This window comes from Pelophylax lessonae (genome assembly GCF_965119305.1).
Source record: "Pelophylax lessonae genome assembly, chromosome: 3".
NCBI classification, from domain to species: domain Eukaryota; kingdom Metazoa; phylum Chordata; class Amphibia; order Anura; family Ranidae; genus Pelophylax; species Pelophylax lessonae.
Genome location: NC_138770.1, coordinates 208970865 through 208985738, shown reverse-complemented (window position 1 = coordinate 208985738; position 14874 = coordinate 208970865). Strand labels below are relative to the sequence as shown.

At 44.2% G+C, this 14874-nt stretch overlaps 1 protein-coding gene across 1 annotated transcript in view; it reads left to right on the top strand.

Moving 5' to 3' along the window:
• The window catches only part of SERPINE2 (serpin family E member 2), a 130970-nt gene that overhangs the window by 99149 nt on the left and 16947 nt on the right, over positions 1-14874 (top strand). The gene's annotated exons all lie outside the window — the stretch shown is intronic.

Below are 14874 nucleotides of genomic sequence, written 5' to 3'. Positions count from 1 at the left end.
TAGAAAGAGGTCAGATGCAGATTAGGAGGAGGTCCAGTAAAGGTCAGAAGCACTTACAACAGAACTTTCTTTCTTAAAACCTTGACATTGTCTTATTTTTACTGGTCTGACCAGTAAAGTACAAGCAAAATAGAATGACCGATGGAAAAACAAAAGAACACATCTGAAAAAATGGGACTTTAAAGGCATGCACCATGAGACAGAAACACCATCATAAAATAATCCTATTTTATTGTTGACACAGTAAAAATACAAAATTTAAAGATAGAATACTGACTCAAAACAAAAGGAAGTCAGCCCAATACACTAAATGCATATAATATGAAAATGATAGGTCCTATAGGTAATGACAAAAAGCAAACCAGTTTACAAAAGTGAAGCTGAGAGAGAATGCATTGGTATCAAGGGTCGATGGCGTTTCGCAGCGTGCTTCCTCAAAACCTTGTAGACTCTGCTTCACTTTTGTAAACTGATTTTTCTTTTTTTTCATTACCTATATGACCTGTAATTTTCATATTATATGTATTTAGTGTATTGGGCTGACTTTCTTTTGTTTTGAGTCAGTCCTCTATTTTAAAATATGATTATTTTATGATGGTGTTATCGGTCTCATGGTGCATGCCTTTTAAAGTCCATTTTTTTTAGATGTGTTCTTCACATCTGTCATTCTATTTTGTGTATACCAGGATTATGGCAACGCTCTTGTTGGCTCTTGTTTATTTTAAAGAACAAGGAAGTTGGCAACCCTGGGCAGGGGGCAGGCCAGAATTTGACCGGGTTAATTCTTGTGATTTCAGTAGGAGAGTTTCTGGGGACTTCTGGAAGGAAACTGAAAGAAAATCTGTCTGTACCCTTTTATTACTGACTGAGCAGACTACAGCATAACTATTCAAGCACGTGCCTACACAACAGTTTTAGATACTTTTCTCCAGTGTCTCGTGGGCTGTAAATCCAGATTTCTCTACTTCATAAATGAATCTTTCTCCTTCGCTCTCCTTGATATTCATAATAGCATTTCACTGTTTTGCCTCAGATGTCACTTTATGCAATAAACATACCTCCTAAGGGCCCAATATGTATGGAGGAGATATGGTGGCTTGCTGGTTTAACAAAAAATCCACAGGCAGATTATCCCATTTAGACAGGGAGGAAGAATCCTAATGTAATTCAATACATGTTAGTTGTATAAAGAATGTGTTTAGCATTTCTTGTAGGTAAATGGACCATTAGTATATGTGCTTTCTATTGCTTGATATGGCTAGAACAGCACATGCGAGTGGCAATGCTAGGAACTGAACAACAAAATACAGGCAGTAGAGGAACATAACAAAATAATTGCAAAAAACCCTAAAGACAAATATAATGGATACCATTACTGGACTATATTATTGTGAAATAGTCAATCCTATTTTCCCATTTCTAGTCTAGCTCTCTCACCTGACTTTGCAAAAGATCAATTAGCAGATCATTGGCAAGTTTTGGCACACTATGATTGACTGCATGTACAAGCATTGGGAGCTAGAGCATATACAAGGTGAAGGGGCAATTACCAAGCCATGGATCAGAGATGAACAGACCCAGGGCTAGTTGGTAATGCCTACTACTAAAAAATATTAAAATGACCAAGCTGTCCAGCAAAGTGGCAGTTATGGGGTTGAGATAAACTATTGACAGGTATGGATGGCCTTGCGGTTTGCCCGGCGGTCGGTTCGCGGCGAACTTTGCTCGTTCGCAGTCCGCCGATTTTTGCGAACATATGTCGTTGTTCGCTGCGGCCATATTAGTTTACATTGGGGAGAACTTTGACCCATGACACAGCCATCAGTTGGAACAGGACATCCAATTGAGACATTTCAGCACATGGACATACCCCCTACCTTATAAATACAACTGACCTGGCGGCCATTTCACATTCTGCTTTTTCAGTTTAGGGAGAGGTTTGCTGTGTGCACCAGGGACAGATTGTCAGTGACACAAATTGCTCTGTTAAGGTCCACAAGGGACAGATTGTCAGTGACACAAATCGCTCAGTTAAGGTCCACAAGTCCTTTTAATGGACTGATATTTGGTATAGGTGTACTATTCTTTGATGTGCAGTGCACTATATAGGGGTGTAATACACTTATAATATACTTTCTAATATAGAAAGCATATTCTAGTGGATTTGTATTGTGCATTGTGCAGCATTGTGACTGGTGTGGTGAGCGTTCATGCAGCAATACTACAACTACAAACAGTGACAAAAGCACTTTTAAAAAAGTATTTTTTTGTACAACTGGTGTGATAGTCCAGTGACCCCCCCCCCCCCCCCCAATACCACAGATTGAAGCGGGGTGTTATATACCTTGTTCCACATATACTGCGCTTCTCTAGAGAATTTTGTCTCAGGGTAATTTAAAAAAATGACAGGCAGATGAAGAGGCAGGCCTTTACGCAAGGGTGGTAGGGGTAGAGCAGGAGCAGTAGGCCGGAGCCAAAGTGTGAAGTTTCAGAAGGTGCGTTCGATTACATCAATGGACGCACCAGACTTGGTTGAGTGACTCCCTCAGCCTTCATCTTCTGCACCCTCCTCATCCTCTCTATCTGCACCCTCTTCACTCTCTTCTGTGTGCACCTCCAAAGACACCACCACCACCATATACCCTCCGCTTGAATCACTGGAATTATTTTCCGATCCATCACAAGACATTTGCGATGTGCAGCCATTCTTGGCATCCGATCAGGAAGAGGAGGTAGCAACAGCCGCTACTCAGCAGTCTGACGACAGTACCCAGATCAGCCCAAGGAGGTTGGTCCCCGCTGTTGCTGCCTACTCCGAGATCTCGAATGTTAGTGGTGGGGAAGGTGACGTGGATGATGATGTGTCTATGGACGTCACGTGGGTGGTCACAAGAGGAAGAGGGGAGTTCAGAGGGAGAGACGGACCAGCAGATAGGGAGGAGAAGCAGGCGGAAGTTACATTTGCACAGGAAGGACAAAGCAGACTGCTACTGTATCAGGAGCGAGCCATTAACCATGTAGGGTCACATCTGGTGCTCCCAGGATGCTGGCACATGACTCAGCAGTGTGGGCTTTTTTTAATGTGTCCGCTGCTGACAATAGTGTAGCCATCTGCAGCCTTTGCAGTCAACGCATAAGTCGCGGTAAGCCCAACACTCACCTAGGGACGACTGCCTTAAGAAGGCACCTGGACTCCCATCACAGAGCCCAGTGGGAGCAACACCATCAGAACCCACAAAACCACCCACACTCCAGGCTCTCACCGTCCAGCCTCTTCTCCTTCTCCTCTCTCCTCACAATTGTCATCCACTCCACCTTCCATCATGCCATCTTCACGTTGTTCTGGAACAAGGCAGGCTTCCGTGGCCCAAATGTTGAAGCATAAAAAAATGATGACGCTGGATAACCCTCTTGCCCAACGGTTGACTGCTGGCTTGTCAGAACTGATAGCCCGCCAACTACTGCCATATCAACTGGTGGACTCTTGAGGCCTTTCCGAAATTTGTGGCCATTGGAACACCCCAATGGAAGGTCCCAGGCAGCAAATATTTCTCGCAGAAGGGCATTCGAGCTGTATGGCCATGTACAGCGGCAAGTAAATGTATCTCTGGCACACAGTGTCGGTGCCAAGATACCTCTAACCACAGACACATGGTCTAGCAAACACGGGCAGGGAAGGTATACTTTTACTGTCCACTGAGTGAACCTTCTGACGGCCGTCAAGCATGTAAACCATGGCACCCGTGTAGATTTGGTTTTACCACCACGGATTGCATGCAGGCCTGCCTCTTCTTCTCCGCCTCCTACTCCATCCTCCCTCTCCTCCTCGGCTGACTCCTCCTTTTCCGCTGCTACTGTCTCTTCTCTGCGCCGCCCCCAAGATCCCCAGAACCTATTCCACATGCTAGGTGAGACGTTGCCATGCTGTGCTGCGTCTGTTGTGCCTGGAAGCAGAGAGCCACACTGGTCCTGCACTCCTTTCAGCTTTGCGTTCACAGGCAGATCAGTGGCTGACACCGCTCAATTTGACAGTAGGTAAAGTGGTGTGCGACAACGGTGCCAATCTGCTGAGCATGCTGAAACGGGGCAAAATTACACACGTGCCATGCATGGCACACATCCTGAACTTGGTCATGCAGCGATTCTTTGCCAAATACCCTGGGGCCCAAGACGTCTTGCGGCAGGCCAGGAAAATCTCGGGCCATTTCAGAAGATCTTACACAGTCATACAAAAATTGATTCCAGGTGATTGGTGCCTTAAATTGCCATCATCCCAAAAATTCGATGCTAAAAACTAACACTATACAGTGTTGATCTCCTCTGAGAAAAGGGGGGGGATTTTTAAGGCAATAACATATGAAAAAACAAAATAAATAAAATATGATAATTTATTGGTAAAAAACAATATATCATGTCATGAATACATAGATATAGCAGGTTCCCTGGCCAATTGTGGAAAACCACGGCAGGCCATGGATCACAAAAACATGTGACATATATCTAAGCCATACAAGAATGAAAATAAACAAAAATGGTGAGACTGTGCAAGAAAGCAAGGGATAAATAGTATCTCTCCCACACCGGGGTGCAACCCTAGGTGAAGGAGAGCATTAATCCAACGCGTTTCGAGAGAATAAACAAACTTTTAGTTCCAATCTTCATCAGGGATTTGTCTATTAGTCCCTTTATTTTCTTACCTAAAGAAGAAAATTCCACAAACAAACACAGAAAAGATATACATTAGAGGCATGAATAGCTTGACCTATCCTGCACCTGTTTCCAAGGTCATGGATGTAAAAAATGAGCGAAAATGAGAATAACATGTAACTATATATATAAGTGTGTATACAGTTGTAAAAAATATATATATATACCCACCAATGCCTTCTCATAGTAACATACTGTTGTCCTTGCTCGAGGAAGGGGGGGAGCCTGAATAGCTCACAGATAGTCCTGGGCATGAGGTCTGGCACCCATCATATGTTCCTCCAGTAGACTCACGGGGTATGTATCAACAAAAAGGTACCCTTTAACATATAGTGCCTGAAAACAAACAAATATATATGTACATAAATATATTGTTGGGAGCCAAAATTATCACAAAAAATATCACAAAAAACCTATAGTGTACACATGGCAGCAGCAATACAGAATGGGTCTAGGACCCAATCAGCCAAACCACAAAGAATTCAAAAAAGAGGTAGGGACACAAAAGGGGGCATATATCGAGCCTATGGACCCCAATGCCTAGCCAAAAGTATGGTAAGAACCCCCCCCAAAAAGAGGGGAAAACCATTGCCCAGGGATTACTTGCATATAACAAAAAGGAAGGTCGGAATCCTTTGAGGGATGTGGGTTCAACCCACACCATTCCCACTGGAATTGCCGAAAACGGCTGCTGGGTAACAGATGGACCAAAATCCGTGGCTCCCCGATAGATGGCTACCTCCCACAACGTGGAGGAGCAAAGGAGTGAGGCACCATGGTGAGCCTTGGCGTCCTATGTTTAAGGAGAGGCGTGGACACGCCCACCCTACACTCCCGCGGGTTCGCGCCACTCGAGAGTGGCCGCGTTCCCGCGTCTAGACCGGAAATGACGTGCTCAGCGCACCGGAAGTGACGAAAACGTCAACATCCGGTTACCGATGGAAGCGAAAACAGAGGACTCAATCACCACCGACACACGATCGAGCGCCGCACGTGGCGGCAGAGAACATCTCCACCCCACCATGCAGCACACCCAAGCCCCCAACCGGAATTAAGCCAAGCATGGGGGCCCACATGTGCCGGACCGGAGGAACAAAAAGTGACGGAAAGCCAGACCACACAACACTGCAAGTCCCAAGGGGGACACAACAATGCATGCAAAGGACAAGGAGCAATCAAAAAAAGGGGGGAACAAAAAATATGCATCAAACATAAATATAAGTAAGGCTTGGATCCCACCAAAGAAGATGATGATCTGGTATTAATATAAAAGGAAGCAAAAGGGGGCATAAAAACCCTCCCTACCCCCCAAAAAAAAGGGGAACGGAGAAACGGGGAGGGGGGAGAGATGAATGTCCCTAAAAATGTATTCATAAACCACCCACACGCCCATTATTGACCCCTGATCAAGGTGCCAGATGCTGATGGTATTGCAATAGTAATCCATGCCCCAATGTATCAAAAAAACATATAAAACAAAATTGGGTAACAATTGTGGTAAAATACCATAAAGTATATCAACTATATACAATTCGCTCTGATGTGAAACATATCAAATGGTAAGGAGGAAAAAAAAAAAAAAAAAAAAGGGAAGGGGGGGGAGCTGGAGAAGATTCAATCGGTCTTTCCTGAGCTAAACCCCTGTAAAAAGGGTCTGTAACTTTCGATCTCATTAAGACCCGGACGTTTGGTGGCGTTCAGAGTTTGTATCCAACGTGCTTCCCTCTGAAGCAACTGCTTATTCCAATCGCCACCTCTTGGTGGAATGTGGATGCGGTCCAAGATGGTGAAGTTGACAGAGGGCATGCGATATTGGTGATCCCATGCCACATGTCTGCCTAGGGGCAGATATAGGTCACCAATACGCATGCCTGCTAGATGTTTAGTGCAGCGAGCCTGAAACTCCTGCTTGGTCTTGCCAACATAAAATGAACCGCATCCACACTCCACCAAGTAGACGACCCCCTTGGTCTTACAATTCGCAAAATGGCGCAATTGGAATCTGTCACCATTGGGGAGGGTAAAGGAACGTCTCCTCTGCACAAAAGGGCAGAAGGAGCAAGAGCCACAGGGGAAGGTGCCCCATGTACGACAGGGGTCGCGTCTGCGGTCCCCCTTGTACTCACTTTGGACCAATTTCTGGCCAATGGACCCAGCTCTGCTATGTGTAATAGAAGGTTTTTTGGAAACATATTTGGACAACAGGGAATCATCTGTTAGGATGTCCCAATGCCTACCAAGAACTTTGAGTATGGTCTCATGTTCTTTTGAATAGCGTGTAATTATGCGAACTGTATGATCTTCCTGTTGTTTTTTAGGCTTGAAAATTAGATCCTTGCGTTCCAGGTCCTTGACCTTATTAAAGGATTTTCGTAAACATGACTTGCTGTACCCTCTTGCTAAAAAGCGCTCAGTCAAAACATCCGCCTCCACCCGGAAGTCGCCAGGGGTCGAACAATTCCGCAAAGCCCTGAGAAATTGGCTGTACGGAATCGACCTCTTCAGCGACTCCGGGTGGAAGCTGGCAGCATGCAGAACACTGTTACCAGCTGTCTTCTTACGGAAAAGCTTGCTGTGCAACAAGCCATTCTCTCCCTTAAAAATTGTGACATCCAGAAAGTCAATCTGCTCCTCACTGGCCACCATGGTGAAGAACAGATTAAAAACATTCTGGTTCAAGCAGTCCAAAAAAGTCTTTAAAAGTTCCAGGGAATCATCCCAGACGAGAAAGACGTCGTCTATGTACCTCTGCCACATGAGTATGTGGCAGGTGTACATAGACAAGGCCTCGTCTGAGAAGATCGCCCGCTCCCACTCCCCCAGATACAGGTTGGCATATGTGGGGGCACAACAGGTCCCCATTGCCACCCCCTGTACCTGGAGGTAGTGGGAGCCCTGGAAGACAAAAATATTATTATTGAGAATGAATTGTAGCATGGAAAGGACAAACTGGTCGAATGCCCAGTTATCCATGCCCTTCTGGGCCAAAATCTTGCTGATGGCTTGTAGACCCAAGTTATGCGGGATACTGTTGTATAAACATTCCACATCAATGGATGCAAGCAAAGCTGATTCGGGAACCTGCACATTCTCCAAAATCTGTAGGAGGTGCAGGGTATCCCTGGTATAAGAGGTTAGGCCAAGGACATATGGACGGAGGTAGGCGTCAATAACTCGACTGATGCCCTCCGAGATGCTACCGTTGCCCGAGATAATCGGCCTCCCTGGTGGGTCGTCCAAGTTTTTATGCACCTTTGGGAGCGCATACATGGTGGGAGTTTTACACAGTCATGGCTCACCTTGCTGACATTCAGCGGCGATACAACCTGCCCATCAGGCATCTTATTTGTGACTGCCCGACGCAATGGAACACAACCTTGTATATGCTTGATAGGCTGCTCCAGTAGAAACGTGCAGTTAACGACTACCTGTACGAACTCTGTGGCAGGACAGGTTCTGGGGAGCTTGGGTTTCTTTCACCTCGCCAGTGGCTGCTCCTGCGCGATGATGAGATCACCAAACTGGTCAGTCACCGCCAGGGCGCCGTCAGTGACATTGTACCTTACGCCTTCTTTCTGGAGCGTGCATTGCGTCGTGTCATTGATCAAGCCGTCGAGCAGGAAGATGAAGTCGCAATGTTGGATGAATTCCCAGGGGGTGCTACTCCATCTGAGACAAGTCAACAGGAGTCTGAAGAGGAGTCAGAGGAGGATGGTGCCGGGGCGGATGAGGAGGAGCAAGAAGAGCATGTTTAAACCTTTCTGGGATCCCTGGTGTTGTCCATGGATGGGGGGAGGAGAACGAGGACGACATTATCCTGTATGATGAGCTGGAGCCAGGCCACTACACCGCTTCCAGTTTAGTGCAAATGGGGGCCTTTATGCTTTTTATACGGGGGTCCCCCTTAAAAACACTGGAGCATGAAGGGCAAGGACCAGTACTGGGTGGCAATGTACTTAGACCCCTGGTACAAATAAAAAATGGCGGAAATGTTACCACCATCACAGAGGGCGGTCAGAATGCAGCACTTCCAGGCCTTGCTTCGAGAAATGCTGCATTCTGCTTTTGCGTGCGCTGGCAGAGGAATTTCCACTCAGAGAAACAGTTGCGGGTAGCAATCCAACAGTGCCTGCAAGAAAAGGGCGGTTTGAAGATGTGTTGGTAATTTCAGATATGAAATCATTCTTTCAGCCGAACCATCGACAGCTGTACTCCGGATCCAGCATCAGGGAACGCCTAGACCGTCAGGTGTCCCGACTACATCAGGTTAACGGCCGATGTGGACGCTCTGAGGAGTGATGAACCCCTGGACTACTGGGTGGGCAGGCTTGACCTCTGGCCAGAGCTTGCACAATTTGCAATGGAACTGTTGGCTTGCCCCCCGTCCAGTGTCCTGTCCGAAAGGACATTCAGCGCAGCGGGGGGGGGGGGAGATTGTGACCGATAAGCGCACTCGCCTAGCTCATGACAGTGTAGACTACCTCCAGATTTATAAAAATGAATGAGGCATGGATCTCAGAGGAATTCAACACATGTGACCAGTAGACCATGTTTGATTACAATTCCTCACGACAGGCCACATATATCCGCCAGACCGCCATCCACCCACAACAATTCCTGATCTTTGTCTTTGGTAGATACAGTGGCATAAAATGCATTTCATGTCAATTGAATGCCTAATTTTTGGGGCCTTTCATGGCCAACAATTTTTCCTGTTAATGCCTAATGTACCTCCAGGCAGCCACAGAATACAACGTTCTTAACTGTCAGGTAAACGCATGTGGGCTAATTTTTGGGGCCTGGAATGGGCGACACTTCTGTATCATGTGAATGCCTAATTTTTCAGACTGGAATTGAAAATCAATGGGTCTGTAAACGTTCCGCCAAATTGTGGAATGGATGTGGACCCATTTTACAGCCGTGTGAATGGATCCTATATGTATTTGACATGTATTTACCAGCTGCTATCAGTTCTGGCTGATTTAGGAAAAACATTTTTTTTTAGGGCAACTTTTTCCAATTGCAATACTTCTGTTATGACAGTGTCCATGTGGTGGGACTATTTGTGCACAGCTAGTAAGTATTTTGTGGCTGCAAATGGGACCTAAAGGTTTTTAAAGTTCGCCTCCCATTAAAGTCAGTGGGGCCTGCCGCCAACTTGCGGTTCACGGACATTTGAGAAAACTTGCGGCTAACGTTCGCGAACCTCCCCGGCCAATGTTCGTCCATCACTGTTGACAGGGTGGTTTACAGTGGTGAAATACAAAAAAACTATCAGCGCAAACCTATTATATGTGATAAAATAACACCAATTCACTGTGCATAAATCAGGTGTGTGAACTTATAAATCAATAGTGGTGTCCGGCAGCATGCACCAATCGTGTTTCACAAATCACAATAAACTATAAATCATACAAAAATGTGATGCGCCAGAAATATAAAATCAAAAAGTGATGACAATAAATCATATCCAGTTCATAAGGCACATAGCAATGTGTGTGCTTCCAATAAAATTATATAAAGAGTGTCCCGTGTTCAGATGAAGAAAATCCAGTGATGAAAAAAACTTGTAATCACCAATATAGTGAATCCCTCCACCAGGTGAATCAGCCTCTCACCTTTCTGAAGGACCCAAACGGGCCAGCAATCACATGTATCATTGATCAGACTTCCAGGAAAGAGCCACACTATATTGCACCTCGAGGGATCCCGGGACATATAGAAAACAGATGAAGAAATCTAGTGCTCTCCGCTTACTAATGAGGGTATGCTTTATTAGAGAAAGGCAGATCAACTCACATTTGTCGGGCACTCAGCTGTGCCTGCTGTATAATCGATGTCAGCGATCTGTTACCAGAGAGAGACTCTGCGTCGGCCACGCACGCTCCGCCCCCCTATACGCGTTACGTCGAGCGTAATGCTCCTTTGACTTCCTCGGTAGGGGTGGCTAGTGCGTGCCAAGCCTCACTTTAAATACATCAACTCTCAGGTGGATTGGCCAGCAGATCTCAGTCCCTCCCCCCGCTCATAGCTCAGTACAGGACACTGGAACCTCCGAACCAGGCAAGACTTTTTCTTACAAACCAAAGGCGTGGCTATGGGGGCTAGATTTGCCCCCAGTGTAGCCAATTTATTCATGGCTCAATGGGAAGCAGAAGAGGTTTTATCCAACAGACCCCCAGAACTGATCTTTTACAAGAGATTTATAGACGATCTGATCATGATATGGGAGGGAGATTTGAATTCTTTTAATGATTTTAAAGCTAGAATGAATTTTAACAATAGGAACATTGTTTTATCATGGACTGAGAGCAAAGAAAAGATACAGTTCCTCGATTTAGAGATTTTTGTTCTAGACGGCCAGTTACACACTAAAAATTTTTTTAAACCTACTGACCGTAACTCGTATTTGTCTATGGACAGCTGCCACCACAGGAATTGGCTTTTTAACATTCCGAGGGGTCAACTGATCCGTATCAAGAGGAACTGCTCTAAGGAGGAAGATTTCAAAGCACAGTCCCAAATACTGGTAGACAGGTTCAAAACGAAAGGGTACGATATGAAAAAAGTGTCTTCTGATTTACAACAAGTATCCAATCTGAGCAGAACAGAACTTTTAGCCAACAAGGCTGTTACATCCAGGGATGATAATATAAACAACAACAACTTTAAACTAGTGCTGGATTACAACGTTCAGCATAAACAGGTTGAACGTATTGTAAGAAAGCACTGGGGGGTGCTTAAACAAGATGGAATTTTAGGACCCCACCTCCCGGAGAGACCTGGCTTCATATATAGGAGAGCCCCTATTTTGAAGGACAGGCTGGCCCCGGGAGTGATAGATCCCCCTAGACCCAAGAAAAATACTATTTTTCAGTTCTTGTCTGGATTCCATGCGTGCGGCAGATGTGGTGTTTGCCAGCAGACTAAAAAGAACACCAAAAAGAAGAAAACTTTTATATGCAATAGCACAGGTAAAGAATACCAGATCAAAGACCTAATAACATGTACCACAATTGGGGTTGTTTACATGATGGAATGTGGGTGCGGACTCCAGTACGTAGGACGCACCTCCAGAGCCCTAAATGTGAGGATAGGGGAACATATCTCTAACATAAAGAAGGGGGAGGTTTCACACAACGTATCCAAGCACTTTAAAATATTTCATGATAAGAAACCTCACTCCCTGAAATTCTGGGGAATTGAACATGTCCAACCACACTGGCGAGGAGGCAACTATATTCGCCAGCTAAGTAGAAGGGAATCCTTTTGGGTCTACGAGGCCAAGGTGTTGGCACCCAGAGGTTTAAATAAGGATTTCGATCTAAATTGTTTCATTAGTAATAAATAACACCCCATCATGCATTATATATTTTTATCTGAGACTAAAAAATTTTTTTATTTATTTTTTTTTTTTTTTTTTTTTATAAATTTTAATAGCCAACATTTATTATTCCAGATTTTAGCTTATTGATGTATTTTTAATATGTGATAATTATGGTATGAGATTTTGTGATTATGTGTCTTAGCTGTTTTAATGTAAACCAGAGAGATGTCTGCGCCACCACGCGATCTCCGCAAATGTGCAATAGTAATCTGATCAATGCCCATACAATAAAATTGCCCCATTAGCGATATGAGCCAGTGACACCGCCGTAAACATGCCTGGTTCGGAGGTTCCAGTGTCCTGTACTGAGCTATGAGCGGGGGGAGGGACTGAGATCTGCTGGCCAATCCACCTGAGAGTTGATGTATTTAAAGTGAGGCTTGGCACGCACTAGCCACCCCTACCGAGGAAGTCAAAGGAGCATTACGCTCGACGTAACGCGTATAGGGGGGCGGAGCGTGCGTGGCCGACGCAGAGTCTCTCTCTGGTAACAGATCGCTGACATCGATTATACAGCAGGCACAGCTGAGTGCCCGACAAATGTGAGTTGATCTGCCTTTCTCTAATAAAGCATACCCTCATTAGTAAGCGGAGAGCACTAGATTTCTTCATCTGTTTTCTATATGTCCCGGGATCCCTCGAGGTGCAATATAGTGTGGCTCTTTCCTGGAAGTCTGATCAATGATACATGTGATTGCTGGCCCGTTTGGGTCCTTCAGAAAGGTGAGAGGCTGATTCACCTGGTGGAGGGATTCACTATATTGGTGATTACAAGTTGTTTTCATCACTGGATTTTCTTCATCTGAACACGGGACACTCTTTATATCATTTTATTGGAAGCACACACATTGCTATGTGCCTTATGAACTGGATATGATTTATTGTCATCACTTTTTGATTTTATATTTCTGGCGCATCACATTTTGGTTTACAGTGGTCAGCTTTTAATAATTTAAAATTTTATGTAAAACCTGTAACTGTTTTAAAAGTGTTGGCAGGAGTTGTGCTTTCAGTAGCCTTTTCCCAAAATGAAAATGCTGTTGTCCAACGGTGTCTCCATTGCTCCTCCATTGGAGTGGAGACACTCTAAGACAGGAAGTGTGTAACTGGCTGGGTCACCAGGTGAAAATAAATGGGAGTCTAGAAAGGGAATGTAGCCACCACATTTAATATTTTTGTTATTTTGATTAATAATGCTTTCATTTGCTGAAAGTAACCACACCTGTGCACAGGTAGCCTGAAAGAGAAAATTAAAACGTCCATAGATTGTAACTTTTGAGGTTAGGCGCCGACCTCTACACCCCCTTAAACCCTGCTGTTTTATTGTCCACTCAGGATAGATGGGCAGATAAAATGCAGAACCTATTGCTGTGAAGGTGAGGTAATGTCAGTGACATGAAGAGGGTCCTGATTTACTATTTAAAATTTTAGGTGAAGATCACGTGTGCATTTCAGGTGAATTTAATCTGTGTGCACTATGGACATATCAATCAGGTTTGACTTTAGCATGTTCTGATTCTATGGTGTCAAATTTGAGCTTTGCTACATAGCCTTGGTAAGAAGGCCCAACTTGGACCGTGGATGTCTATAGCACTGGGATGTGGATGCGATTTTTTTTTTTTTTTTTTTTTTTTTTTTTTTCCAGTTTGTTTTAACTAGACAGGTAATGTGTTGGAAGCAAGACTAATAACTAGCATAGTTTGATACTTCTGCAACATTATTGATGCAAATAATAAAAGGAAGTCCTAATTGACAGGGCCGTGCACTATATACTATTCTGATTTCAGCTGCTCAGACTTACTCCTGCTAACTGGCTGCTGTAATACAGCTCAACGCTGCTTATGAGAGCATGGAGTAAATTAAATGTGGGTGGTAGAATCTGTTGTAATATAGTGTTTAAATAATGGGTATATGTTCCCAATTAATCATATTATTTCTGCTGGGTGGGACCTGCTTGGAACTCCTGGAAAGTGCATGCACATCTGTTTTGGCTTCTTTATTTTGTTTGCTATAGATATTTGTAATCCTTTGGAATTTGCTCACCCTCAGTTAACTGAAGTTGATGACCAATTTCAAAGCCGTATTAACCACTTGACCTCCGGAAGATTTACCTACCTTCATGATCAGGCCACTTTTTGTGATATGGAACTGTTACTTTAACTGACAATTGCGTGATCGTGCGACGCTGTACCCAAATAAGTTTGTGCCCTCGCCCCCCCACGAATAAGAGCTTTCTTTTGGTGGTATTTAATTACTTCTGCAGTGTTGTTGTGGTTTTTTTTTTTTTTTTTTTTTTTTTGCGCTGTAAGCAAATACTGACCATTTTGGAAAAACAAAATGTACTTTCTGCTCTAGAAAAAAAAAATCTAATTTCTTCATAAATTTAGGCCAATATGTATTGAGCTACATATTTTTGGTTAAAAAAAAAAAAAAAAAATAAGCATATTTTAATTTGGTTTGCGCAAAAATGATAGCGTCTACAAACTATGGGATATTTTTTTTTTTTTACTGGTAATGGCGGCGATCAGTGACTTATAGTGGGACTGTGATATTTTGGCGGATGTACTGACACTTCTGACACTTTTTGGGGACCAGTGACACTAATACAGTGATCAGTGATAAAAAATATTCACGGTTACAGTACTAATGACCCTGGTTGGAAAGGACTTAACATCAAAGACAATCAGAGGGTTACCTGTGTGCCTAGCCAGTGTTTTTGTAAACTGTGGGAGGTGCTTTTACTAGGTGAAGACATAGATCCTTGTCCCTGCATTGAGTCC